Source organism: Octodon degus, unplaced genomic scaffold (genome assembly GCF_000260255.1).
Source record: "Octodon degus isolate 3935 unplaced genomic scaffold, OctDeg1.0 scaffold00074, whole genome shotgun sequence".
Classification (NCBI taxonomy): domain Eukaryota; kingdom Metazoa; phylum Chordata; class Mammalia; order Rodentia; family Octodontidae; genus Octodon; species Octodon degus.
The window spans coordinates 8544868-8560916 of record NW_004524650.1 but is presented as its reverse complement, the minus strand read 5'-3'; the positions used below and the strand labels follow the sequence as shown (position 1 = coordinate 8560916).

Sequence of the window (16049 nt, the reverse complement as noted above, 5' to 3'; positions counted from 1 at the left end):
GACAATGCTACAGATACAATGATCACTCCCTAAATGATGCCTATGGTCACTGTAGTCGCTGCCCTCTGAAATTCAGGAGATTGTCTCCCTGATCCCTGAGGACAGCACTGCCCTTTCCACCTGAAGTACAGAGAGGGAGTAGGAAGAGGAGGAAGAAAAGCTGGCATCTGGGAATGAGACTGCCTGACTCTCATGATACCCTTCACACGTCCAGAAGGCTTGGATCCAAATCTTGTCTCCACCACTAAGACTGAAAGAAATGTAATTGTTCAGTGACAAAGACGCACAGAAAGGGCGGGCCAGATAGCTCAATAGACTAAAGTGCCTGCTTGGGCAGGCACAGGGACCCGTGGTTTGATCCTAGCATGCCGTGCCACTCCTGCCCCTGGGGGTATGCTGAAACTGCCACTGTGACTGGGTGTGGTGGCCCACCCCTGTAATGAGTGCTTGGGAGGCTGAAAACAGGAGGATCACTACAAGTCTGATCTGTATAGTGAGACCCTGTAGATCCTGTACTACATACATTAAAAAAAAAAAAAAAAGACACACAAAGATGTCCCTCTCAGGCAAATAAAAATTATTTGGGTGAAAGGCATGGCATAACCCTGCTTAGGAGAGGTGACTGTAAAATGCTACCATCAGCAATAAGTCATTATTCTGTTAAATATGCTTATGAATTGATGATTGTTAAATATGCTCTCAATTGAATGTATATGATTTAAGGGCTGGCCAAATAGCTCAGCAGATTAACATGCAGGTGCAGGGGCCAGAGGTTCAATCCCTACGCCTGCTGTGCCATCCCCAGCCCCGGGGTGTGCTGAGTGGCAATTGAGACTGGGCATGGTGGCATGCGCCTATAATCCTAGCTCTTGGGAGGCTGTAAACAGGCAGATCACTACGAGTCTGATCTAGTAGTGAGACCCTGAACACCCTATAGACCCTTCCCTAAAATACAAAAAAAAGAATGTATACGATTTAATGCTATGATTATCAAGCATTATTTAATTCTGATATGATAATCAGAACTAAAATTTGTCACAATCTAGTTGAGAAATAAAATCAACCAATAATATGTGCTAACGTCCAAGAAGGATGCAAATGATCTGAAACCAGCCAGATTGCCCAGGGTCAGATTCCAGCTGTGGATGGCGTGAATTAGAAAGATGTTTAGCTTTTCCATGCATTAGTATATACCTATAAAATAGAGACAATAATAACTGATGCTTCATAGAAATATTATTAGGATTAAACAACAAATGTATGCAGAGTATTAAAACACATTTCTTTAGCATAGAATAGAGTCTTATTTTTCTTTTTTATTGGTGGCTCTGGGAGTTAAGCCCATTGTCTTATGCATGGTAGCAGATGCTCTAACACTGAGTTACACTCCTGTGCCCAGAAGAAAGTCTTAATAAGTGGTAGCAGTTACTACTGTTGAAGAGAGCAATAATGATAAATACAATCATGGTGGGGCCACTTAGTGACGCCTACCCTACACCAGACTTCCTGGATACATGAATGGTATAATTTTTTTTCACTGTAGACTTGTTTTACAAAATGAATTTTTAATTTTTAAGGAGGGATGATGAGTAAAGAAAACCACTTTTCAAATAGACAAAAGTCATAGTGAAACTGAAAGCACAAGTTAAGGAAAGATCAATCACACCAGTTTTGTTTCAGGCACAAAATAAGGTTTAGGACTCATAGGTTTTCTTTATTTAATACACACTTAAGAAGTAAAGTTGTTTCCCATATTCCTTTGAGTCTATAGAAATGACAGCTACTCTCTAGTTCAGCAATGCTTGTTTGTACTCTGAAAGTGACTGTTGTCCCATTTAAGTCCAGTTTGGCGCATCCCTGCTGCACGATGAAATGGGGAAGGTGGGGGCAGCTGAATGCTGACAGAAGATACTTCCTGGCTTCAAGAAATAGCAATTCCACTCTTGGTTTTAACCTTTTTGGGCCCCCCCCAAACTCAGGATAAGCCAAAAAAGAATTGTGCCTTGTTTATTATTCTGAAATTCCTAGTGTCAACAAGATAGATTTAAGCAAGATAAAAACTAGGTAGGTGGGGCTGGTGAGATGGCTCAGTGGTCTGAAGCACCTACTTAGAACAAGCTTAGCAAAGCACAGGGACCGCGGTTCAATCCCCCAGCACCACATGCCAGCCAGCCCCCCTCCCCCGTGGGCTGAGCTGGCCACACACACACACACACACACACACACACACACACACACATAAATAAATAAAATTTTTTTTAAAAAAGCTAGGTAGGTAAATATATGTATTTCTAATATACTTCCTCCAAGAAATCCAGTTGTTCTCATTAGGCTAATTTTTTCCATCAGTGGCAGGGAGAAGGGGACTAAATCTAGGGGTTCTCTCTCACTGATCTGTGCGACAGGGTCTTGCAGGTGACCTAGGCTGGCCTCAAGCTTGCCCTTCTCTTCCTTCACCTCCCAAGTAGCTGGGATTATAGGCCTGTGCCTTGGCACCGCACTCAAACTTTCTAAGCAATTCTTTTTGAGGGGAGGATACTGGAGATTTAACCCAGGGCCTCCTGTGTGCTAAACTTGTGCTGTACCACTGAGCTATATACTCTCAGCCCTAGAAATATTTATTCATGCAAATAATATTTACTTTGTGCCATGCACTGTTATGAGTCCTTGGGATGCAGCAGTAAATCAGACATAACCTCTGACTGATGAAGAATCTGGTGATAAATAATAAAACAAATACATAAATAATAAGTCATCAATTTTTTTATCCCAGAGCTCAGGACCTCACACTTGCCAGGCAGGTGCTGTGCAACTGAGCTAAATCCCAGGCCCCTAGAAAATGTAGAAAGGAACATAATTTGTGGGCATAATCACCCTGACACAAACCAGTCTCTTCGGTTTTGTTTTTTGAGACAGGGTCTCACTATGTAGTTCAGGCTGGCCTTGAACTCATTATAGCCTTGACTGTGGCATTCCTCCTGTCTCAGCCTCCCGAGTGCTGGAATGACAGGAGTGAAGCGTCACATCTGACCACAAGCCAGCCTTCTGTGGTGCTCTCTTCTGTTTTCATTTGGGGCTAGGATGTAGGTAGTCTTGACCCCTCTCCACTGGCTTAATGTTTTAGGGGAAGAATCATCACTTTTCATAGTATGAAAATTAGAAGAGGAGATAAAAGGAAATTGTCATGGCCATGTTAGTATTTACACACATACACACACACACACACACACACACACACGCACATGCACACACACACACACACACGCACAGAGGGCTGGCACTATGACCTAGGGCTATACCCTGGGCAGGGAACTATCTTGCTTCTTGAGAACCTCAAGCAGTACATGAACTTTCCAGACACCAGAGGGGTTGACTACAAGATTCTTGGAAAACTTTGATCATTGTTTTTCCCTTTGAGCTGAGAGACCAGCTCTTAGCGGGGTGTTTTTAGAGCCCAGCCAGGAAGTTCACAGAATCATAGAATTTAGACAGACTGAGCTAGAAAGTCCCCTGTGGACATTTAGTTCATCCTCCTCATTATACAAAAAGAGAAAGAGTCTGAACCTGCTGCACCAATTCTTTATAATTTTATATCTCAAAGACACTATAAGCCTTTTCAATGTTTTCTAGTTAAACAATTCTGCCTCTCAACTAATAAAAGAGTCTCTGGAAAACTTTAGATGCACTTCCCATGCCTGCAGTGTCCTAGTCTTGAATCAACAATGACCAGCAGAAAGGGAGTCCCCACATAGCCCTTGGAAGTCCTCGGTGATACACAAAGAGAAGGCTTGCAGCTGGTGCCTGGAACCAGGAGAGCTGTGGAGCTAGTCTGGGTTGCAAAGTGTCTCCCAGTCCACTGTCTACTCCTTCCTGTGCTTGATAAGAAAAGTGCCTGATAGTCTGTCATGCGGAGGACCCTGCCACGGCCAGTGCGCCTGCTTGCATGATGGTGACCCCCGGCTTGGAACAGACTGAATCGTGCATGAATCAAGTAAAACTTGAAGGTTTAGTGCTGTGTGATTTGACTAATTGATTTTTTAAAAATTCAATAACAAATATTTGATATGCACATAGAGCCATGATGCATAAGCATCTTTGATCCCAGCTGCTCATTCCTAATAGCTCTGAACAACAGATAAACAGATGCAGCAGTTATTCACAAAGCTTCCATCCAGGGTAGTTGGCAGGATGGAATAGTCTGTATTTCTTTCACACATCTTCCTGATATCAACTCTGTCCTGAGTGGAAGGACCTAGTGGAGCACATCATGAACACACCTAAATAGTTATGTCAGTTTAGATTGTAAACTCAGACATAAAGAAAGTTTTAAGAATCAAAGAACCTCTGAATTAAAAAGAGTTTTGAAAGCTGCAGAGATAGCTCAGCAGTCTAAGTGCCTGCCTAGCAAGAACAAGGACCAGGATTTGATCCTGGTACCAAATGCCTTGCCAGCCCTGCCTCCGGCGCAGGGTGTGGTGACGCATGGCTGTAATCCCAGCTCTGGGGAGGCTGAAACAGGAGGATCACTACAAATCCAAGCTGTGTAGTGAGACCCTGTATCAAACAAATAAAAAAAAAAATGATAGGTTTTGTTTGTTTGTTTTGTTTTGTTTTGTTTTGTTTTGCGGAACCAGGGATTGAACTCAGGCCCTTGTGCTTGCCAGGGAAGCACTTATTCCACTGAGCCATCTCCCTGGCCCCAAAAAGATAGTTTTGAAGTTCATCTGATTCTATCTTTATTTTTAAGTTTTAATTTATGTGTTTTTTTACATAGTGACTAAACACATGATGTAACCAATGACCACACAAAGTGATAAAGAAGTTGTGCAAAATATCACACTGTGATGTGACTCCACCAGCCAAGTTAAGGACTTGTTACTCCTGTGTACTAGAGTTTCATGAATAATGGTTTTAGAGCAGGGAAGGAGGAGCTAAGGTTTTGCTAAATCTCTATAAGGCATTTTTGAGAGGTAAAAAGCAGAAAAGCCTATCAAAAATTAATGGAAGAATAGTTGCCGACCTGTACAGAGTCACACAGCGCCCACTCTGCCCTGCCCTGCCCTGAGAGCTGAAGAACCGCTGTCACAGCAAATCTTACAGCACCGCTCCAATTAGTTCTACTTCTCAGGAAGGGTAACCGAGGAAATTGTCTAATTCATGTTAAAAGACAGAATTGAAACTAGGCTTGTGAATTTGCCCCCAAAAAACACTTAATGAAATTTGTAAAACTAGCATCAAGAAGTGAACCTAACTTCTGGCTTTTGCATCTCCTCAGTTAAACAAACTCAGGCTTGAAAATTAGCATTCTTCTTTAAGCACCAGAAAATGAACTGGCAGATTAAAGCAGAATCTGATTCATATCCTCTCAGTCTCTTTCTCTGTCTTTCTCTCTCCTCAGGATATTTTTTTTTTTTTAATTAATGAAAGCTTATTGAAAAAAACAGACCAGAAGATTTCTCTTAGATTAAGTTGCTTGGAGAGCAAATGTCCCAGTGTACAAATCCATATACGCAAACAGTATATTAAAATTTCAATTGGAAATCTATTTTGCATGTCTGAAATGCTTTAAAAATTAAATAATACTCAGCTGATGCTATTTACATAGATATATACCTAAAGTATAAGAGCATAAAAATATTTTAAAATAAAAACATACAAAAAAAATACTACACAAAAACCAACCAAAAGAGGACTGGCCCTGCCCCCAGGGCATGCTGAGACAGCAGTTGAGACTGGGTGTGGTGCTGGCACCTATAATCCCAGCACTTGGGAGGCTGAAAACAGGAGGATCACTACAAGTCTGACCTGTGGGACCCTGTAGACCCTATACCAAATACATTAAAAAAAAAAAAAAGAAAGAAAGAAAGAAAGAAAGAAAGAAAGAAAGAAAGAAAGAAAGAAACTTGGCCCTGTGTGGAAGCACATGCCTGTAATTGCAGCACTTGGGAAGCTGGAGCAGGATTGCTGTGAGTTTGAGGCTAGTCTGAGTGACACAGTGAGTTCAAACCTAGCCTGAACTATGTAGTAAGACCTTATCTCAAAAACTCGTTCCAAAAAATTGACTTTAAAATAAAATAATAGGGGCCGGGGAAATGGCTCAGTGCAATAAGCGCTTCCCTGTCAAGCGCAATGGCCTGAGTTCAATCTCTGGTTCCACCAAAAAAAAAAAAAAACAATAATAATAAAATAATAAAAAGTATTATTAAAGGCAATGAGCATGATAGGAACAATTCTCAAGAATACGTAACAATTTTAAATTGTATGCACCTAACAATAAGCCTCAAAAGAAGCAAAAGTAAAAGAATTGGTAGAATTCAAAGAAGGCATTCATAGCTTAAGGACCACCATGGGGGAGGGCTGTGCCTCAGGGGCAGGTCACTCCCCAGTGTGCACAGGCTTTGAGTTTAAAAACTCACCATGGGAGACTTTTCTTTAAACTGCTCCTTTTACTTCCTCATAGTTACTATTGTTCGGGCTAAAGAGATGTCTCAGTAGAATAAGTGCTTCCCTGGCAAGTGCAAGGGCCTGAGTTCAACCCCTGGTTCTGAAAAAATACTACTGTTCATGAGCTATACAGATCAACAGAGAAAACTGAAGACAGGATTAGGCCTAGAGTGCTAGAAATTTACCAGGGGAAGAGATAAGGAATAAAACATACAAAGATTGCTATGAACTGACTGTCCCCCCAAGATTCTTTTTTTTTCCTCTATATTTTAGGGAAGGGTCTACAGGGTGTTCAGGGTCTCACTACGAGATCAGACTCATAGTGATTCTCCAGTTTACAGTCTCCCAGGTGCAGGTGTGCACCACCACGCCCAGTCTCAGTTGCCTTCTCAGTGTGCCCCAGGGTGCAGGGCTGGCGCTGCAGGCTGGGGATCAAAACCTGCACCTGCTTGTAGGTGCTCTAATCTGCTGAGCTATTTGGCCAGCCCTTGTCCCTCCAAAATTCATAGGTTCAAATACAAACTCCTAATTTTAGGGCATGAGGAGGTATCTGAGAGATTATTGGGGCACGAGGTAAAACCTTCATGAATGGGATTAGTGTCCTTACAAAAAGATGTGATAAAGCTGTGCTACTGTTTTCTGCTCTCCACTACATGAGGATATAAGCAAAAGACCCACATCAGGCTGGGGAGATAGCTTAGTAGAATAAGCGCTTGCCTGGCAAGTGCAGAGTCCTGAGTTCAATCCCTAGTACTGCAAAAAAAAAAAAAAAAAAAACACCCACATCTACAAACCAGGAAGCAGACCCTCATCAGATCTGGTGGCATCTCTATCTCATACTCTTCTAGCTTTCACAGTGACAAAAGTTTCATTTTATAAGCCAGCCAGTCTGCAGTATTTTTGTTATAGTAGTTCAAACAAAAAAAAGTGAAGAGGATGTGATATTAACAAAGCCAGAGAAGCTCAAAGACAAATATATGTGATCTATGTTCTGTTTCTAGCAATTGCATCTGATGTTGCTTTAGAAAAAAGTTGCCAAGGATTTATTTCTATATATTCCTAACTATAGACTTACATGGATATAATATCTTAATATTTTCCTAAATGAGACGCAGTTAAATTGGAGACAGACTCTGTCCTTGTAATCATTCACTGGCGTTACTTCCCAGCGAGCTGCTTGTCTCTCCTGTCCATTCCCTCCTCTTCCTCCTAGCTCCCAAGTTCCTGTTGTTAGCTTCCATAACACAAAGGCAAGCACCAGCCCTGCCTGGCTTGTCACTCTAGGCCTACGGGGTCATCACAGCACCACAAACATACAAAGCCACCTAATCTTCTGTTGAACTAATTCTACATTCATTCCTAAGGTCTATTCCAGCCTGGCCTGGTCAACTGAGGGACTTAAGAGGAAAGACTAAAAAAAAAAAAAAAAAATTCAAGGCTGGGTATATAGCTCAGTATGAAGAAGACTCCGTGTCCAATCCCCAGACCACATAAAAACATACAGTGGGACCTCAGTTCACAAACACTTTTGTTTGAGACCAATTTAGTTTGCCAACAGAAAAGTTTGGCAAAATGTTTTTATTTGGAAACTCTCCATCAGGTAAGGAACACAACCGCAGCCGTCTTTCCCACACAAACACAAACATGGCCATCTTTTCCAGAATCATGAAACGAATTAAGACCATAAACAGAGGTATCACTATATTTAGATTTAAATGGTAGTTGCCGTTCCTTCCTGGTTCATTTTCCTTTCTTGGCTTTTAAAACTAATTCCACTTGTTACTTATTCTTTGCTCTTCGTTCTCTGCTTACACATCCTGGATAATGCAGGACCTCAAAACGCTAACTTCATTTACCCCAAACCCCTTTCATGTGCTACTGTTACTATGGATGTTAATGTTAAATAAGCATCGCAGTGAACTTATTATGGTTTAGATAAGGAGAATGCCTGCCAAAAGCGTCGTGTGTGATGCAGACGACTGGGCTATGAGGCTGCTGTGCTAGTGCATTCGTCCATTGATGAGTTCAGTGGCTGAATGTGCTCTTAGGAGACAGGGCCTTGTCCGAGGGGGGTCCCTGGGCGGGGCCTGGCAGGTGTCCTCTTATCCGCAGCTCACCAGGGGAGACTCTGCTGTCTCTCTCTTAGTGTTCAATTGATCAAGTAAACTAGAATGATTTAGGATACAGAAGGAAGGTTATAAGTTTGAGCCTACCCTGGGCAGCTATCTGAAAATAAAAAATAACAAAAGGGCTGGGGATGCAGCTTAGTGCAAAAACTCTGGGTTACACTGCCAGAAAAGAAGTTAGATAACATTTAGAAATGAATGACAAAGAAAGCCTATTGCAAAAACACAACAGTGACTTGTGCTAATGCTGATGAAGAAAAAAAGTAAAGACACAAATATTAAAATGAAAAAATAAACCTAAATACAATAGATGCTTAAAATCACGCAGTGAAATGTTTTTTGGCAGTTTGAATACTGAAACAGAACAGTTCCTGAGATGCATAATCTATTACAGGGGGTTCAAGAAAAAGCAAGAATTTGAACAGATCTAGCACCACTAAGGGTGAAGTGTGCGCTCCCATTGCCATCACAACCAAAGGGCCCCCACGCCATCTATCAAACACATGAGAAGCATATTACCTGGTTTTCCACAAATTGTGACAGAAAACAAAACAAAAAAGGAAATGCTGCCTTAATCATTTTTTTTATTTTAAAGAGAAAAAAATTTCAAAACAAGGTAATAGCAGAGTAACAATGATTAGTACATTGCGTATTATTACCTTCAAATTAGTTACTCGGAATACAAGATATTGACGTTTAATTGTCCAAACAGTATTAGCACAAACCTTTCTTTTCAATAAACTAAGAGAAATTAGTAGTGTAACTATCTTAACTATCATATAGATATTTTTCTTTTCTCTTTCTTCACTTTCTCCTTTTTTCCATCCCAGTTTTTCTTTCCTTTTGAAGTTTCTTCCCATTTCACAGTATCTGTTGCACATTTTGGATCTTATTTTCTTTTTCATATTTTCACACTAGAGAGACATTTACATCTTCTATGCATCTCTGGTTTATTTAACTTATGAGTATGGTCTTAGGTGGAATTCGTTTACCTATAAAAATCTCCAGTTTATCCTTCTTTAAGGCTGAGTATTACTCCACTATATTTAAAAAAAAAAATACCATGGGGGTTGGGCAGATAGCTCAGCAGTCTAAGTGCCTGCCTGGCAAGTGCAAGCATCTGGGTTGGATCCCTGATACCTCAGCCATGCTGGCCCCCACACTGCTAGCCACTGAAACCCGGCGTGGTGGCGCATGCCTGTAATCCCAGCACTGGGGAGGCTGAGACAGTAGGATCACTACAAGTCTGAACTGCATAATGAGATCCTATATTCAATAAATAAATAAATTTTAAAAAAATTTTTTTTGGGCAGGGGAGATGGCTCAGTAGATTAAGTGCTTCCCTGGCAAGCGCAAGGGCCTGAGTTCAATCCCCAGTTCCACACACACAAAAAAATTAAAGACCATGTCTTTTTTTATTGATTCCTTAGTTGATGGATATTTGGGTTGTTTCCAAGATCTAGCTATTACAAATTGTGCTGCTATAAACATGGGTACACATATGTCTCTGTGGTATGAGGTTTTTATTTTTCTGTAAGGCTACCCAGAAGAGGACTAGCTGGGTCAAATGGGACCTCCAATTCTAGTTTTTTTGAAGCCTCTCTGCACTGATTGCCACAGTGGTTGCACCAGTTCCACTGACAGTGGGGAAGGCTTCCTCTTTCCCCACAGCCCCTCCAGCATTTGTTATTGGTCAATTTCATGATGTAGCCATTCTTTCTGGGGTGAAATGGAATCTCAATGTTGATTTCTTTTTTTTTTTTTCAGAGTCAGAATAACGTTATTCCCTTTGGGGGATGGCCAGGTGACATTAGAACTTCTGGAACTGCTTCTTGGTGCCGGCAGCCTTGGTGACCTTAAGCACAGTGAGGTGCACTCTCTTGCTCAGGGGCCTGCACTTGCCCACTGTGACAGTGTCACTGATCTGGACATCCCTGAATCAGGGGACAGGTGCACCGACATGTTCGCATCGCAAAGCGATTGTAGGGCTGGCCAGAGAGCTCAGCAGATTAAAGCACCTGCTTAGGTAGATGCAGGCACCGGGTTTACAGCCCTGGCCCCCCGGGGCGCACTGAGATGGAGATTGAGACTGGGAGTCATAGCGTGCACCTGTAATCCCAGTGCGTGGGAAGCCGAAAACAGGAGAATCACTATGAGTCTGATCTGTGTAGCAAGACCCTGTAGACCCTGTTCTACATACCAAAAAAAAAAAAAAAAAAAAAAAAAAAAAAACCTAAAAAAAAAAAAAACAAAAAACCGATTGTATCTGGTGACGTAGTGGAGATAGACTCAGCGGAAGACAAGGTCCTGTGCATCTTTGTCGTGGTCACCACACCAGATGGGATCCACCCCGAACGGAGACATGACCAGTAAAGGGACATTTCTTACCAGTGTAGGTACCCTCAATGGCCTCTTTGGGGGTCTTGAGGCTCAGGCCGACATTCTTGTACGACCGAGGAAGTCTCTCACCAGCTTCTCCCAGAAGGACCCCCTTCTTGTTTTGGGAAAGTCAGCTGCTCTGAGTATCCGCCCTCTTCCCAGCCGGTTGAAAAAAGGAGTCAGCGTTGTTTTAATTTGCATCTCTTGCATGACCAATGATACTGAACATTTTTTCATATATTTGTTTGCTGTTTATACTTCATCATCTGAGAAGTGTGCATTCATCTCAGGCGCCCACTTTTGCATTGGGTCTTTACATTTGGGACGTCTGATTTTTTTGAGTTCCTTATATGTTCTCATTAGTAATCCCTTAAGGAACAGCTAGCAAACATTATTTCCCACATTGTGGGTTATCTCTTCACTCTGTTGGTTTCTTTTCCTGTGCAAAAGATTTTTAATAAGATGAAATACCAGTTTATTGTTGATTCTTTGTGATAGTTCCTATGACATCAGAGATTTATTAGTAGTCTTCAATTATATTGTCTTCAAGAGTTTTGTCTATTCTATCATTCTATCATCCAGCAGATTTAATGTTACTGTTTTAATGTTTAGATCTTTGATCCATTTTGCATTGATTGCTTTTTTTTTTTTTTTTTTTTTTTGTGGCCAAATCAGCCCACCATGGGGATGGGGCTGGCATGGCGTGTGGTGCCGGGGATCAAACCACAGTCCTTGCATTTTACCTAAGCAGGCGCTGTAGACCACTGAGCTATCTCACCTGCCCCCTTTGATCCATTGTAAATTTTGGCTTAGTGCATATGAAGAATATCGATAGATATAGATAGATAAAAAAGAAAAAGAATTTGATATTTGATATAAGTAAGGCATATACAACTCCAATTAGCCATGATAAAAAGATCTACAGCCAGACATATCATAATCAAAATTCCAAAAATTGAACAGAATGGAGTCTTGAGAGCTGTTATGGAAAGGAAGCAAGTCACACATAAGGGACAGGCCACAGAATCACAGCTGACTTCCCAGCATCAGCCCTCACGTCAAGGAGAGCTTGGTGAAGTGTTTCAAGTTCTAAAGGAAAACAACCTGCAACCCAGATTGATGTACCCTGCAAAAGTGCCTTTCAAAACCAGAGAAGAAATAAGATACTTCCGTGACAAAGAACATCTGAGAAAATTTGTGACCAGCAAACCAGCACTCCAAGATGGCTTGAAGACCATTCTAGAATGAAATAACAAGGACTACAACTCCATGAACCCCAACAGAAAAAACCCACCAGGCAAGGCAAACAATTAAATGAGGGGGGGAGATGGGTGCCAACAACAGGAAAATAACATAAGGATAGGTTAATACATATTAGTTGTAACTATATATATATATATATATATATATATATATATATATATAATTTTTTTAATGTATTTGGTATAGTGTCTTACTTCATAGCTGGGACTCCTAGTGATCCTCCTGTCTTCAGCCTCCCCAGCACTGGGATTACAGGCCTGTACCACCACACCCTGTCTGGGTGGCCAGCTCAATTCACCCAGGGGCAGGTCCCACATGGGCCAGTGCAGCATGTGGTACTGGGGATGGAACCCCCGGTCCCTGCATTTGCCTGAGCAGACATTTAGGCCACTGAGCTATCTCCTGGCCCTTATAACCATCAATGTTAATAGTCTCAATCCATCAATCAAAAGGCACAGATTGGCAGAATAGATCAAAAAGCAAGGCCCACAGGCTGGGGAGATAGGTCAGCAGTCTAAGCCCCTGCCTGGCAAGAGCAGGACCACAGCTTGAGCCCTGATTCTGCATGCCTTGCTGGCCCAGAACCTCAGGTGAACTGTGCCTACAGGCAACCGGGTGTGTTGGTGCATGCCTGTAACTCCAGCACTGGGGAAGCTGAAACAGGAGTTTCACTATGAGTCTGAAACTGCATAGTGAGACATTGTATCCAATAAATAAATAATTAAAAATAAAACAAAAATCAAGATCCAGCAATATGCTACATGCAAGAAACATTTAATTCAAAAAAAATTTCATAGACTGGAAGTCAGAGGATGGAAAACAATACTGCATAAGACAAGAACCCGGAAAAAAGCAAGGGTAGTTATTCGATTTGCAGACAAAGTGAATTCAAGCCAAGGCTGATGGGCGCACCAGCAGCAGCCCCGAGTTCTGACCTGTGTCAGCCCCTGTCTGAGATGGCTCCCAGCCAGCTGCTCTCGCGCGCGCGCGCATCCTGCCTGAGCTCTCAGCCCTCACCAGCAGCTCGTGCAGTCCTTCATGTCCTCCCTCCACTGCTCTGTCTCTCTGTGGAGGCCTCCAGAGTTGCCAGCAATCAACACGGTCTGCAGGATTGAATCATTTCTCTACCTCCTTTCTGCGCTTCCTGACATTGCTAGGTCCAGGCGACCCGCTTTCCTCCTGCTTGCCTTCCTCCAGTTGTTCTCTTCCCGCATCTGGATGGTGACTCGCAGAGAGGCTTTTTCTCTGCTCCTCACCAGTCCACCATCAAGTTCAACAGCTCTGCCCCTATCATTTGAGACAAGTTAAACCTTGGACAGTATGAGAAAGAAAGATTTATAATGCAATATGACTAATAAGGATAAATGTGAAAATCCTAACTAAAGCCCAGCAAAAAAGCAGCTTTTTATCACAAAGTAATAATAAAATGTAAATGCTGCCAGATTTGGTGGCACATATCTATAATCTCAGCATTCAGGAGGCTAAGGCAGTGGAATCACCTCAAGTTTGAGGCCAGCAGGGGCTATATAGTGAGTTTAGGGCCAGCCTAAACTACATGGAGAGAGAGAGAGAGAGAGAGAGAGAGAGAGAGAGACAGAGACAGAGACAGAGACAGAGACAGAGACAGAGACAGACAGAGACAGAGACAAGGGGGAAGGAGGGGAGGGGAAGGGAGGAGAAGAGGGAGATAACAAATGTTGTTTACTGTTTTCATTACACATAGTATACGCATATATAATATCACAATATACAACATTCCCCTTCCCCCCAGTCCAAGTCCTGCTTCAGAGTTCAAGGCCTCAGCCATTCTCAGATTTTTCCTTAGAACTTGACTAATAATTATCAGAGAAAGCCTAGCAATTTTATGGAAACAGCAAATTATCTTCTGCTATTGTTTTGTTTTTTGGTAGGATGTTTGTGAGTAACCAATCTGAGAGCTTTATTCTGCTCTCCTTGCTGCTGATTGGCTGCTGCTCGGGAACCGTGACAGATGCATCAGCAATCCCTATCATACCAGGTTGCCGTACTGCATGTAGTTATCTCAGCATTCTCAGTTTTGTTCTTCTTAAGGCTCTAAGATTCTTAAGATGCTGCCAAAATGCATTACCCCTCCTGACCTTTATTAATATATATTTTATTAAGTTAAATACATGACTGCAGGAGATATAGCATATTACAGTTTAAACCATAAAAATAGGCACTTACAGGCATTTTTCTGATCACATCTCAAATGTGAGGGTTGTTCACAATTCACGGGTGCACTAGGAATGTAATCATCATGAATTTGGGGGTTCCACTCTACTCATAAACATGTACGACTATTAAGTGCTAAGCACCCTCCTTTTTTTTTTTTTTTTTTGTGCTAGAGATCAAACCCAGGACCTCCCACATGCTAGGCAAGCATTTTCACATTGAGTTATGTTCCCAGTCCCTAAAAAGATGTTTTTATTGCTTAAGGAGGGGGTAAAAAAGTTTTTTTGGGTCTGTGTGCATGTGTGTGGTTTTTGTTTTGCTTTGTTTTTTTTTTTTTTTTTTTTTTTTTTTTGGAAAGGGTCTTACTATGTTGCTCAGACTAGCCTGAAACTCCTGGGCTAGAGTGGTTCTCCTGCCTCAGCATCCCAGCTAGCTGAGACTTTAAAGAACATGCCACTATTGTTAGCTAAAATATAGTTTTTAAGCAACAGTTAAATTAGAGTTCATAAGTCTCTCAAGATTTTTTGAAAAACAGAGAGAGCAAAGGTGGCAAAGCAACACGGTGGCAACAAGAGGAACCAGCGCGAGGGGCTTGCTGGCTCAGGTGAGGAAGCCAAAGAGAAGAGAAAATGTGCCAGACCCACAGCGAAGTCATTGGCTGTGGCAGAAGAGATTGAGGAAGCAGGGTGAGACCATATCCCAGGCCCTGTTTGCAAGGGCAAGTGGAAAAATAAGGAGTGGATTCTTATCTTCCAGAGGAATGAATTTCAGAACAAGACATTTAATGCAGGATTTGAGAAACATTTTTTAATTCGTATTTTATTTTTATGTATTTAGTGCAGGGTCTACAGGGTCTCACTACACAGATTGGACTTGTAGTGATCCTTCCTGTTTTCAGCCTCCCAAGTGCTGGGATTATAGGCACACGCCACCACGCCCAGTCTCAGTAGCCAGCTCAGGGACCTGCACGGAGCGCCAGGGATCGAACCCTCGGCCCCTGCAGTCTCTGCCTAAGCAGGTGCTTTAATCCACTGAGCTATCTGGCCAGCCCAGGATTTGAGAAACTTGATATCTCATTCTAAAGCAGATAGTAAAATGGATCATAAAGATAAATTATTTGCAATTAGTGAGGTCTGTGAAACAAAAACGTGCAAGGAAGGCATCTATTTTGAAGCCAAGAAAAAAAACACAAGATTTTTTTTTTTTTCTTTTTACAAGATCTTTATATGTGGCTTTCAAATTTACCTCATGGGCCCTCTGCCAAATTCCTTGTTCAAATTATGCATACCCTCGCTGAATTAAAGTTGACTGGAAGCTGATCGGGTCTTGGTCTCTTTTGTCATTTGACCCGCTTTTGATGAATCGTCACATTATGCTTTACTAAAAGTACTCGATATAGCAGTATAGCTCAGCGGACTAAGCACTTGCTTTGGTAAGCGCAGGGGCCAGGGTTTGATCCCTGGCATCGCATGCCACGGCAGCCCTGCCCCCAGGCACACTGAGCCTGTGCTGGGGTCCGAGCATGGTAGCGCATGCCTGTAATCGCAGCACTAGGGAGGCAGAAATCAGGAGGATCACTATGAGTCTGAGCTGCATAGTGAGACCCTGCACACAAACAAAACAAAACAAAAAACCCCTCTTAAT

At 42.1% G+C, this 16049-nt stretch overlaps 1 pseudogene; it reads left to right on the top strand.

The window, feature by feature from the left end:
• Window positions 1-10932: 10932 nt before the first annotated feature.
• Window positions 10933-15812, top strand: LOC101585343 (annotated as a pseudogene).
• The last annotated feature ends 237 nt before the right edge of the window (window positions 15813-16049 follow it).